Source organism: Myotis lucifugus, unplaced genomic scaffold (genome assembly GCF_000147115.1).
Source record: "Myotis lucifugus unplaced genomic scaffold, Myoluc2.0 scaffold_52, whole genome shotgun sequence".
Taxonomy (NCBI): domain Eukaryota; kingdom Metazoa; phylum Chordata; class Mammalia; order Chiroptera; family Vespertilionidae; genus Myotis; species Myotis lucifugus.
This window is the reverse complement of record NW_005871100.1, coordinates 1,134,232-1,147,419: the sequence shown is the minus strand read 5'-3', so window position 1 is coordinate 1,147,419 and position 13,188 is coordinate 1,134,232.

Sequence of the window (13,188 nt, the reverse complement as noted above, 5' to 3'; positions counted from 1 at the left end):
CAGCCGAGGTCCCTGCCGCATTTGGGATGTTCCAGGAGGCTAGGCAGCTGGCCTTCAGGGTCACAGGCATGGGGGGCGAGAGCATGAGGTCTGGGGACAGCCTCGCCCTCTGGTCCTTTGTTTTCAAATCTGTAAAATGGACAGTAAGACTAGGTGGTTTGTCCCGTCCAATGCACCTCTGGATTCTCCGTCTAAACACCAGTCATCTGCTGGGAATGGGCCCTGGCAAGGATCTCAGTGTCTGCCTGGTGCGGGAAGGATAAGAAGCCGCATTGAGTGAGGAGGGGGAGGACGTGGGGAGTGGGGAGGGCAGAGTTCCCAACTCCGTGTTTCTACAAGGTCATCGCCAGGAAGGGGGCGATTCTTGCTCCATGCAACCTGCAGGACAGAGCTCCCCAGGGGAGGCTGAGTCCTCCTGGGGGTGAGGCAGTGTCGGAAAGGCCCAGCCCTGGGGCAGCGGGACTCAGGCAGGGAGCCTGTGAGGGGTCAGAGTGTGAGATTTGGGGGTTCAGAGGCTCTGGTGGCCCCCAGGACTGAGAGCTTTGTGACTGTCCCTATGCCTGAGGCCAGGCCACATCCTCTGTCTAGTGGGCAGCTCTCTGACCCACCCAGGGGCCTGTCCTTCTTGGACCCCTTCCCTCCCTGAACTGGCTACTCTGGGGGCCTGACATCCCAGGCCACCCCCCACCCAGGGTGCTCTCACCTCCTCCTGACCCTGTCCCTTCCGGAAGGAAAGCTGGGAGAGGCTTCCTGTCATTCTGTGAGTCCCCTTGACCCCCTCAAGGCCACTCCAAAGTGAAAGCAGTGAGTGCTTTGTCACCATAGATTCCTACCTGAGCCTCATGACCAGGGCACAGGGACCTGGGTTTCTCCCGGCTTTGCCGCCGGCCTGCTGTTTGGCCCTGACACCTCTGTGTATCTTCAGGGTGACTTACAAAGTACTAGAGCCGGGAGGTCCAACCTCCCTCTTGGGCTGATGACAAAATGCAGGTGGGCCTAGCCTGGCCCTACACCTGCTGGGATCCCGTGCAAATATGCCTGAGGACAGGGCCCTGCACGTGGCCCCCATGAGACCCTCAGGGAAGCATCTGTTCAGAACACGTTCCGCCCGGCGCAGGGCAGGGCTCTGGCCACAGAAGTTGTTAGGACTCCGGAGTGCAGGAGGGGTGGCGGGGTCACCGTGATGTGGGGGACCTGTGTGCCACCCCGGGCTGCCCCTCCTGGCTGAACCTCTCTGGGCCGCTGCTTCCCGACTCGGGAAGCGGGAGGACACGCTGTGCGTCTGTCCATGGGCCAGGGAAGGGGCGGCAGTGAGACCCCTGTGAGAAAGGGCTTTGGTGACCACACGCGGGTGGGAATGGTTATCGGGGGAAGACCCCCGAAAGGCTCCCTGTGCTCTTTGTCAACTGCCCCGAGCCCTCCTGGGGTAACCTTTGTCCCACCTGTAGAAACCTACCAGCACCAGGGAGAGGCGAGGCCAGGCCCCGATGGACACCATGCCAGGGGTATCTCCATCGTGAGTCAGGTTGTTCTTGGGTTAGGACGTGGGTGCTGTCAGCGTCCCCTGCCACCCACGGGAATCCTCCAGAGATCTGGGACGTCCCTCGAGTGGGCCGCCTGCCCATTTCCTCTCCTTCCCTGAACTCCAGTCCTGGGGTGTGTGTGCTTGGCCACGTGTGTCTTGTGCTGTGTCCGTCTTCCGTCGCTTTGCCCCTGTGAGGACCAGCGTGGGACCACCCTGGCATCCCAGACGCGGCTCCAGGACCCCTTGTGGGAGCCGGGTCAGCCTGGGCTCCATCTCGCTCGGTAAAGACCAGCCACACAGACCCGCTCCCGCTGCCACTATTAATGCTGTGCTCACACCTCGTCCGGGATGTTGAGGATGTCAAACTGCTGTAGACGACTCAATAAATGTCTTCTCATTTTTCCTGGTGGCTCAGACTTGGCGATTGTCTTACAAAGCCCTGAATAATGACTGTCCACTGCAGGCTGGGCAAGGGCAGTGCCAGGCCCTCCGGGGATGGGCGGGCCACTCTGAAGATGGCGCGTCAATGGGGAGTTAGCCGGTGGCCCTGCAACCGGAAAGGCCATTGGCCAAATGCGCCTCGTGGGGCTGGGAGGCTGGGAGGCTGGGAGGCTGGGAGGCTGGTGGGTTCTGGCCCAGGGGAGAGTGAGGGAGGCGGATGAGCTCTTTCTGGCCCAGTCATTTCTCTTTAAAGAAGCCTCACATCAGCTCACGTCTCATTGGCCAACAGGTGATCACATGGCCACACGTCACTGCACCCTGATAACATTGGAAGGAGAGAATGGGTTCTGGCCGGCAAAATGGTAGTTTGTGCCATAGCCTCAAACCCCCAGATTTTTAGGGGTGTAGGTGGTGGTCCCTACGCCACTAGGAACAAACCAGGGGTGCAGTCTCCATCCTGGATCATAGAATCCGTCTGGGGTCCTCAGTCAGAACTGAGGGAGTGGCTATGCCCACCCACAGGAACCACTGCGGGGGAGGTGTGAAGGCACGCTCGCACCCCCGCTGGCTGCCTCCATCCCTGCTCTCCCCTGACTGCGTTTCCTGGGTGCCTTCTGCTCCCTCGTGGCTTCTACAAATTAATCTTGCTTTCACTTGGGAGATTATCGGAGTAATGATGTCGTTCACCTTATTTTTTTGGTCTTTTAATTTCTGTTGGTTGCCTTCCAGTGAACTCAATTTCGATGCCTTTGAGCCTTCAACTTGGTTAGACTGCCCCTTGGTGGACGCCCACTGCAGCGTGCTTCTGGTCTGAGAATAAAGCTGGCTTCCCTGCCCTGTTCTGGAGGCAAAGGTGATGATTGCACGTGTGCAATTCAGGCACCAAGAGCTCTCCTAACTTTCAGGATGCCGTGTTGTAAGAGGCTAATGTAGAGATAATTTTTCTTGGGCTCTGAAAAAGTTGTTTCCTAAGTTTCTATAACGAAGAGGCTTAGGGATGTCAACTTTATTAGAAGGAGGATGGTGGCAAGAAGGCATGTGGCTTTCATTTATTTAGTCAACACCTGCTTGCTGCGCATCTAACTCTTCATTTATCAAGTATTTCTTGAGCACATACTGTGTGCTGGGAGCTGCTGTGTCACTGGTGAGCCTCAGGGATCAGGGCCCCGCTGTCAGGAGCTTACCTTCTACATAAAGGAAAGAAATGAGGTGACTTCAGGTAGAGAAAAGTGTCAGGAAGACAGTAAAGCCATTGGTAAATAGTAAGTACTGGGAGTGGGTGGGTAGGCTGAGACAGGGCAGGCAGGAAGGCCTATCCAAGATGCAGGCATTTAAGCATCTGGGCGTTCTGCTCCTGCCTCATTGGCCCATTCTGGGGGGTTCCCTGCAAACACCTCGGGGAAGAGCATTCCATGTAGAGGTACCGGCAGGAACAAATGCACCGCATATGAAATAATGACCATGTCCAAGAAAGGGTGTGCCGCTTCCTACGGCCATAACAAATCACCATGAACCGGGCGGCTCAACACAACGGAAATCAATTCTCTCAGTTCTGGGAAGTGCAGAAGCAAGGTGTTGGCAGGGCGGTGCCCTCGGAAGGCCCAAGGGACACTCTGCCCCGTGCCTTTCTCTTGGCTGCTCGTGTTGCTGCGCACCTGGCATTCCTTGGCTTGTGGACGCATCCCTCCAGTCTTTCCTCAGGCACCGCCCGGCCTTCTCCCTCTGTGTCTCTCTGCCTCCCTGTCTTCTGCTCCTCTTTTAGGGATGTGGGACCCACCCTAGTCCAGTATGACCTCATATTAATAAGATCTGCAAAGACCCTATTTCCAAATAAGATCACCTTGACAGGGAGTTAGGATCTCAACGTGTCTTTGGGCGGGGGGGAGGGGGGGAGCGGGCATCTCAACACACAACAAAGGGCGATTACGTCAGAAGGTCCACTGGCTGAGCTGACACACGCTTTGCCTTAGCTCATTTGGAAGAGGTGAGGGTTGATGATAGATTGCGGTACAAAAGGGGATGACAGCCTCCTGTCACCCACAGTCACCCCTCAGCCCCCCCAGTGTGTTCCAGTAAAAAGACATGTGTCAGCCCTGCCCCTGGTATGGTCCCTGCTTTTCTTGTGTTTCTCATGGAAATTGACTCCTAAGACTCCATTGCCTGCTACATCACGACTCCGGCGGTGGCATGTGCATCCTTCGGGGGCCCAGTCTCACCCCGTGAAGCTGGATGAAGGTCATTCATGGGGCCTGGACCCTGGCCTTCTCTCACTGTCCAGACACCCCCAACTTCCCAAGAAACTGAGCGCCCCCCTCAAAGCAGAGACAAGATTCTGACAGTCAGCCACACATCCTCACGGACGCCGGAAGCCTGTATAAAACCATCACTTACATCTATTCTGACTCAGAGAGGCTCTCCCATGGGGATGTGGGGGTGAAGTCTCAGCTTAGTCAGTGTGTCCTCCACAAGCTCAATGGGAAGGGTCTGTGTTCTGCCCCAGGGCTTCCTCTCAGGCCACCCCCCAGTCATTCTTCTCTCTTTCCTGCAGACAGCCCCCACCCCAGTGTAGCCTGTTCTTGCTACGTCCCCCTCCTCACCAGGTCCCTCCTCTCTACCTTTGGCCTCGACTCAGGCATGGCTTGGTGGTCAATGTTTTTCTCTAGCTGACACTCTTGGTGCCCCTGTCTTGTGGGTTTCCCTGACTCTTGGGAGTCATCTGTGGTTTTCTCTTCAACTGTCTTCTCTTTTTATATTAAATGGGCCAAGCATCCATTTCTACGCATGAACCATCATGACCTCAGTTAAAAGTCCTGACTCTTCGTCTCTGGGCACAATTTATTGGCGTAGACAAGCTTACTCAGGAGGCACCATGGAGAGAGGCCAGTGAACTTGGGTTCCAGCACCACAGACAGTTCCAAGACACCCTGCCTACTAGAACCTGGGCTCTGTGTGGTCGCTGCATCTGATGTGAACAAAGGCAGATCTAGGTTTTATTGGTTCCTGATTACAGGGTAATTAACAAAACTCATGATTTTGGGGGCGTCCTCTTTAATAAAAAATGCAAACATTTACATTCAAAATTGGCATACTAATGAGGGTTTTTTAAGAATGAGAAAAGTTGACAACCACTATAAGTATTATAAAACCCAGACAAATAACATCATATTTGTATTAATTACCCTGATACTTTTTGCCTGGCTCCATACACGGCAAACTTTGTCTCTCTGTCACTGCTCTGACATCGCAGGACATTTCCGTGTGATGACATGACCCCTGGCCCTCTGCCTTTGTATGCCATGCTGAGTACATGCAGGAGTATTCCTGGATGGATGGTAACAATATAACAATATAACGAAGCAACAGTACAGCACTGATTTGTAACCCCAACTGAATGTATCTCTAGCTTAATTTCCCCTCAGCTGGGTCCCCAAAGCGCTCACGGTCCGTTCAGCACTCCCCGACATGTGAGATGGTGTTGGGTTCTGTCTTTTGCAACGTATTGTACCTTGACTGCTGGAGGCATCTGATATACCTGGGGGGTGGGGGAGGGTAAGAAAAGTTTACTTTCCTTTGCTCTTGAGCCCGAATATTAATGAATAAAAAGGATAAGAAAAGAGTAAAGAAGCAACATTAGAAGCAGGGGAAGTAGGGTTAGCAAAGACTTCACTTTCTTCTGAAAAGCTTGCCATGGGCCCAAAGCTGGTTAAATGCCTCTGATGTTTTCTTATAAAATTCTTTACTGAGGCCACCCTGAGTTTTGGGCACGCATACAAGAAAGGTTAATGCCACATCTATTAACTTCTATGTGCTTCAGATGCCTGGGACTAAAACCATCAGTTAAGGATAAGATATTTTTTCTTTTTCTTTTTTTCTGGAAAGAAGTCCTTCCACTGGAGTGAAAGGGGTATACAGAAGGGATGAGGTTGAAGATGGAATGAGTTATATCTTCAGGGGAGTTTAAGGAAACTGTGTTTTATATGACTCACTCCAGCCATCAAAATGTCAGAGCCAGCCGTGGACCCAGACTGGCTGGAGCCCCACGCCTGAGGGGGCCACACGCTGAGTTCTGAGGATCCTGCATGAGACCTAGGCTACCCTGAGCCTCCAGGTGACAGCCAGGCCACAGGCCAGGCCACCTGCAAGCCCCAAGTGCAGAAGGTAGGTCTTCTGGGCTCTGCAACTGGCCTGGCCAGGGTCCAGCCTCCTCACTCATTTGCATCACAAAAAGAAATACGTAAGACAGGTCGTGACACAACCGGCCATTTAACCCGAACCTCCAGCGCCTCAGGAGCTGAGAGCAGATCTCTCCCCAGTCCAAACGTGTAGGCACGCTCCAGGTCCTGACTTCATTGGGCGGGAAATCAGTGCGTGGGTCTGCACTGCCCTCTGCTGGTCACTGGCTCACCAGCCAGGGCAGCCTAGCGCTCAGCTCTGGAAACCACAGGAGCTCTTTGTTTCCACACAAGGACTCATAAATGAGATAAGGAGGGGCGAGAGCAAGTTACAGGATTTCCTATAATTAACACCAGGGGGGAAACTTATATCTTACATTGTTTGTGGAAAGAATGCGGCCTAGACAGGATTTCAGTGGATTTAATTCTTTGCATTTCCTGTAGATTAAAAAAACACACTTACTCCCCCACCCCCATTCCCCAGATTGCAAGTAAGAGTGTCCAAACCTGTAGACAATTTTATGAGATTTTATTTGAGCCAAACTGACCACATGCTTGGGAGCAAGACCTCAAATGCTCCAGAAAATGACAGTTTTGCAGTTTCTTTCACACATTTGGAATGAAGGGGGGATAAGGAGGAGGACAGGAAGGTGGGAGAAGCAGGGTGGGGATTGGATTACAGGGTCATTAACAAGATTATGTGCTTCTATGAGGGTAGTTACACCTAGAGGGGTCTGGGAAGAGGGTTATTTATGGTATTTCAAAGGTGTGTGTTAACCTGGATGCACAAGAACAGTGGACAAGGCTGGCTTAAAATGTTACTGCCCTGGCCGGTGGCTCAGTTAGTTAGAGGGTCATCTTATGCTAAACAAACAAAACAAAACAGGCTTCTGGTTTGATTTCCACTCAAGGCACAGACTTAGGTTGCAGATTGGAGCTCCGGTTGGTTGGGGCGCATACGGTAGGCAACCAATCGATATTTCTCTCTCACATCTCTCTCTCTCTCTCTCTCTCTCTCTCTCTCCCCCTAAAATAAAGAAACTAAAACCAAAAAAAAGCACAAGAAATCCTTTTACTAAAGAAGTTATAGGCCTGCGGTGTGAGTGCCCACCAGGTGTGAGTGTCCAGTTAGGAATTTATGATCAACTCCTTGAAACCGTGGGCCATGGGGGGACCTGTGAGGTTCCTTTCCGTCACTGAACTTGTACATATCTCCCCTTTCACCCACGCCGATCAAAAATGGTTTCTGAAGGACCACATACATGTAAGAAACACGTTTGGTGTCACTCAAGCGGTGAACGTGTGTGTAAGGACTTTCACACTCCATTTCGAACACGAGTGCACTCATGGGGCCGTTCATCCATCCCTCAGAGTTCCAAGGACAGGTGCGCCATGTCCTCCCGCCCCGGCTTTGGGAGACACGAAGGTGAACGCGGTCAGGCTCTTGATCTCAAGGAGTGTGTTGTTTGTAGGGAAGAAGATAAATCGCTAACAGACAGCAAACGGGGATGTGTTCCAGCAGACGCTGTTGCGTCCGCCGGGGCTGCTTCACCACTCCAGCCGCTGCAGGGGTGGCTGCTCATGGCGTACACCTGCCCCCTTGTCCCGACAGTCACTGAGGGGTGCCTGAGGGGACACCACCCTCCCTCCACACGTCCCACCCAGCCTGGCCCGTGGCCAGGGGCTGAGTGATGCAGGGGTCCGACCGGCCAGCCCCTTGCCTCTGGCTGGGACAACCCCTGTGGGGAAATGCACAGGCCAGAGCTCCCTGAGGGCGGGAGAAGGCAGATTCTGCTGCGAAGACCTTCGCCACTCCCTCGTCTCCTCTCCCTGCTTCCCTCGCTCCCCTACAGTGTCTCCCCAGGGCACCCGCCCCATAAGTGGCTTGCTCAGAGTCTCCTTTTCAGCCTCTGCTTCCAGGAATCCGGATGGGAACCTGTGCCATGTAAGAGGCCCGGGAAAGATGATGTCTAGTTTCAGGTGAGGGGAAACGTACCTTGAGGTCAGGGTTAGATGTGAGCACATGAGAGGAATTCATTCATTCCACACACGCGTTGTTGACAAGTACCTCCTGTGACCGGGCACGCTCCCAGGCCCTGGGAACACAGCAGCAAATAGGACAGCCTTGTTATGACTGTTACCCACTGTGTTTTACTGGACAAAACGAGCCAGCCCCGACTCAAGGAGCACACACGGGGAAAGAAAGAAGTGTGCCCATTTTTATAAACAATCAACTTCCGGGGCTATTCTATAGCCGGACCTAAGGTCATTTGGTGACATTCCTTGGAAAGAAAAAATCTTAGGACCCTTCTGGGAGTTGATGGTGAAAGGCTTTTTTTTTTTTAAAAAATATATCTTTATTGATTTCAGAGAGGAAGGGAGAGGGAGAGATAGAAACATCAACGATGACAGAGAATCACTGACTGGCCGCCTCCTGCACACCCCCCCACTGGGGATCAAGCCTGCAACCCAGGCATGTGCCCCTGACCGGAATTGAACCCGGGACCCTTCAGTCCCCAGGCTGATGCTCTATCCACTGAGCCAAACCAGCTGGGGTGAAAGGCTTATTTCTAAGACACACTTGTATGAGATTCATTACTGTTGGATCTGGGGCCCTTAAAATTGGACCAGAATCACCATCTAAAGTGAGGTCAGTATGAAAGTGAGTCAAAATAAATGTAATTGTATAAAACTAATAATTGTTCATTGGGATCCCAACTCTGGTTATTTGCCTCCCACGAGGATAAGAAAACAGACCCATTATGAAGAGCTGCCCTTTGCTGCAAGTATTAACCGACGGCAGTTGGCCCTCTCTGGGAATTTCCACTTAGTGATCTGCTGGAAGCCGTTCCTGTAATTTCCAACGTGCTGTTATCCAGGAGATTATCTTCCTTGTAGCTGTGCTGGGTTTTCAGAGGCATTAATACAGCTGAATATCTCTTCCTGTTGCTTCTCTAATTAAAAGCTTGTTGGATTTCCAAATAAGAAACACGCTATCCAGGCACTGGTAATAAGACTGCTAATAATCAGGACGAAAACCTCAGCCAGGGATGGCATTAAGGACTGAGGATCTTCTCATCAGGCAAAGGAGAGGGCCAGGGGTCCGAGGTTCCCGAGGTTCCCGAGGTTCGGAGAAGCCAGCCTCCCCGGGGCGGGGGCGCTGCAGACCGAGCACCGCCAATGGGCACCCAGGTGCCCCATTTCAAGCTGAATGCACGCATCCTGGGTCCCGGAAGAGCGGCTCACGTCTGGCTTTCCAATCATTACCTCCCCCCTCCCTTGCTTCCTTAAACTCCCGCATCCGGCCCCTGTGGCGGCCTTGGCCTGCTTTGGTCTCCACAGCAGGTAGCAATTCCACCAGTTACAAGAGGCAGCCACTAGGTGGCACCAGGCGTTCAGAGGAAAGTGCTTGACGGCATGGCTGCGCAGGGCCTTGGTGAGTGAAGGCAGGGCCTTCTCGTTCTCCCACCGTCCTCTCCACGCCCTCACTCCATCTCCAACCCCTTTAAAAGTTAGGGTGCTTTCACGCAATTCTGAAGGTCGAGGAAACGTGTGTCGGGGGGATTTGTGGGATGTGCAGGAACTTTGAAACTCTACAGGCACAGAGTGAACTCTGGGCAAGAAAGAGGGACGGCAGCTGTTCCCTATTCTCTCTTGCGCCCTCACCTCTCTGAGCATCGCCACGGGCTGTTCCACAGGCACCTCAAACTGCCCTTTTAAAGACAACTCACTCCTTCTCTCCATCCTCTCCCAGCCCAGTCCGCTCTTGGTTGGGTAGTTCCCTCTTCATTTCCTACACTCTTATAAACAGGCAGTTCCGGCACCTAAAAACTCTTATAAACAGGCAGTTCCGGCACCTAAAAACCATCCTGTTTTCCTACACGCGCACCCTCCTAGCTCACCTGCTCCAGCTCACCTGCCTCTAGCATCCCTCCTTCCTCTCCGTGTGCACTGAGCAGCACGCCCTTTGTCCCATCACCTGTGTTTTGAATAGAGTGGAGGTGTGGACGCTGGGGATGCAGCAGGGACGTTGAACCTGAAGTTTTCAGGATGAGCTGAAGTTAGTCAGGCAAATGGGAGTGAGTATTCTCTGTGGAGCAGTGATGTGTGTGGGTGAATAGGCACAATTTCAGTCACTGGCCTTCCTGTCCAGAAAAAATATTGGTATCCTTATGATCGTTCTGATTTTGTTGTTGTTGCTTGTCTAAAGGAATACAATTAATTTGTGCATGAAACAATTTTGTTTAATGTATTTATTAAGCATTATAAATTATCTGTACATTTTTAAACTTTCTACAGGCAATCATGTCATCTTCAAATGATGACTTGTTAAAACGGAACATAAATTAGTACTTTTACCATTTCTGTTAATGCAAAGACTGGAATGCTTACTATATATTTTGATTTTGTCTACCGATTAATCCCTATGAACAATTATTAGTTTTATACAATTACATTTATTTTGACTCACTCTCATACTGACCTTTATTTTGATTTTTATTCTTTTCTGAATCTTCCCTTCATTAACCTGGGATCATTTTCCTTAGGTACTTTAGTATTCCATTTATTGTATATCTGCTGCTGATGAATTCCCTCAGTCCTTTTTAAAAATATATTTTATTGATTTTTTACAGAGAGGAAGGGAGAGGGATAGAGAGCTAGAAACATCGATGAGAGAGAAACATCCATCAGCTGCCTCCTGCACACCCCCTACTGGGGATGTGCCCGCAACCAAGGCACATGCCCTTGACTGGAATCGAACCTGGGACCCTTCAGTCCGCAGGCCGACGCTCTATCCACTGAGCCAAACTGGTTAGGGCTCCCTCAGCTTTTTATGGTCTGAAATATCTTTTTGTTTTTTGAAGGATTTTTTTTCTGGGAAAAATTTAAGTTTACCAGTTATTTTTATTCAGTACTTTGAAGATGTTATTCCATTATTGGCTGGGTTCTGTAATTTTCATTGACAAGTAAGTGTTATTTCTTATCTTGCTTTATTGAAGGAAATGTTTCCTTTTCCCCACTAGTTATTTTCAATGCACTTGTTTATATTTATTTTTCAGAAGTTTTACTATGATAAATCTAGGTGTGTTTTTTTCTTTATATTTTCCTGCTTGGAGTTTATAGTGTTTCTTAAACCTGTGGCTTAATGTCTTTCATCAGTTTAAAGCATTTCTATCTAGTATCATTTCAAAAATGGCTTCAGTCCCATTTATGTGTTACATTCTCTCCTAGAATACAATTATACATATTAAAATTTTGAGTATGTCTTATACATATTAAATTCTTGGCTATGTCTCTTACTCCACCCTTCTTTTTTCATGCTTCATTTTTAATATTTTCTCTCTCTATTACTACCTACATCCATATGTATTTATAATCCCTAATTACATAATATATAGACACATATTGCTGTTAGACACATCTGGGTTTTTTTGTTACATTAACCCAATTATTATAGGTTGGCAATATTCAGATTGTGGAGCTTCTACTAGTCTTTCAATTCTTCAGCCTTCTGATGACAGAAGTGGTGATGTAGGTCCAGGCACATCTGTTTTGAATTTCTGTTTTACATTTTATTTTTTATTTTATTGTAAAATTTTCTAATTCAATCTACCATCTTGTCATCTAATTTCTTGAACAGCAATAGTCACTTATTTTAAAGACCATGTCTGATAAAACTGTTATTGAATTACCTGTGGCTCTATTTCTGTCCTTTGTTTTCCCCCCATGATTTAAGCCATCTGGTTTTATTTCCTGATATAACCATTTTTGACGAAATCCCCATATTAAGTATATCTTTAGAGATGCTCTGGAGGGTGTTACCTATGCCTACAGATGGTTTCTTTTTGCCTCTGGTAAGCAGTTAGGGTAGGAGATAGTCATTTCCATACAATTATTTTAGTTCAATCACATATTGAATTAACTTAAAGCTGGGCTCCAGTCTTTGTAAGGGATGGTCTATTTCTGGTTCATTCCTGTTACCGCACTGTCGTTCCTTTAGGGCTCTCAATGGAAATCCTGGGGTGTTTGCTAGGACACTTCCTCTAATTATGGCCCCCAAGTCTTCTAAGAATGTAGGAGATCCTTGCACAGCCCGTCTCTTGGCCACCACTTGGGAATCATCAGAGGCCTTAACCAGGAAAGCAGTAGGAAGTTAACGTCAAGCTCACCTTTTTGTAAATGTCCTTTCCCCAGGACTTTGCTTCCTCAAGTCCTCACTGCCTTTGTAGTTCTCCAGTATCTTCAAGTACATATTTAAAATACACATTCTCAAGCACTTCTAGTTGTTTTTAGTGGGAGAATTGGTCTGAAACCAGCTGCTCTCTGATGATCAGAATCATAAATCTGTGATTACAAATCTTTAAAGGACATACAAAGAGCTTTTAACCAGTGGTTTCTGTAGAAGAATATTAAAGGCTCTGTGTAAAGGGAGGTAAGGCTTTTTTTTTTTTTATAAACCAGGATTTAGTATATAAACTCATTTAACCTTTGTTTCTTTTCTATGAACTGGATAGACATATGTGGGATTTTTCTTTTTCTTTTTTGCTACAAAGAAAATGTTTGTGGTTTCTGTGCTTATATTTCCAATTGTTTTTTTTTAATTTACAAAGATTTCCAGGGAAATAAAGGGGAAAATTTTAGCTTTATAATGCCATCTTTAAATCAGAAGTCTGATCTCATTTTCATTTTAAATGTATCACCTTGGCTATTGCCTGGAACATTATTTCAAATAGCAAAAGGCGGTAATGAACCTAAATGTACACGAATACAGGATGGTTAAATAAATTATGATAAATTCATATAATAAAACATCATAACCATTAAAAATAATTAGGTAGCTTTCTGTGTAATGACATGGAATTATTCCAAGAGATATTGACTGAGAATAGGGAGGTGTGGAACAATGTGTGTGCTATTACTGCCACCATTTGTATGAAAAAATACATGTACATATATTTTTATAAATTCGTAAACTGTCTTTAGAACAACATACAAAAACTAGCAAAAACGTGTACTTTCTAGAAAAGTCATTCTCCTAGGAAATGGAAC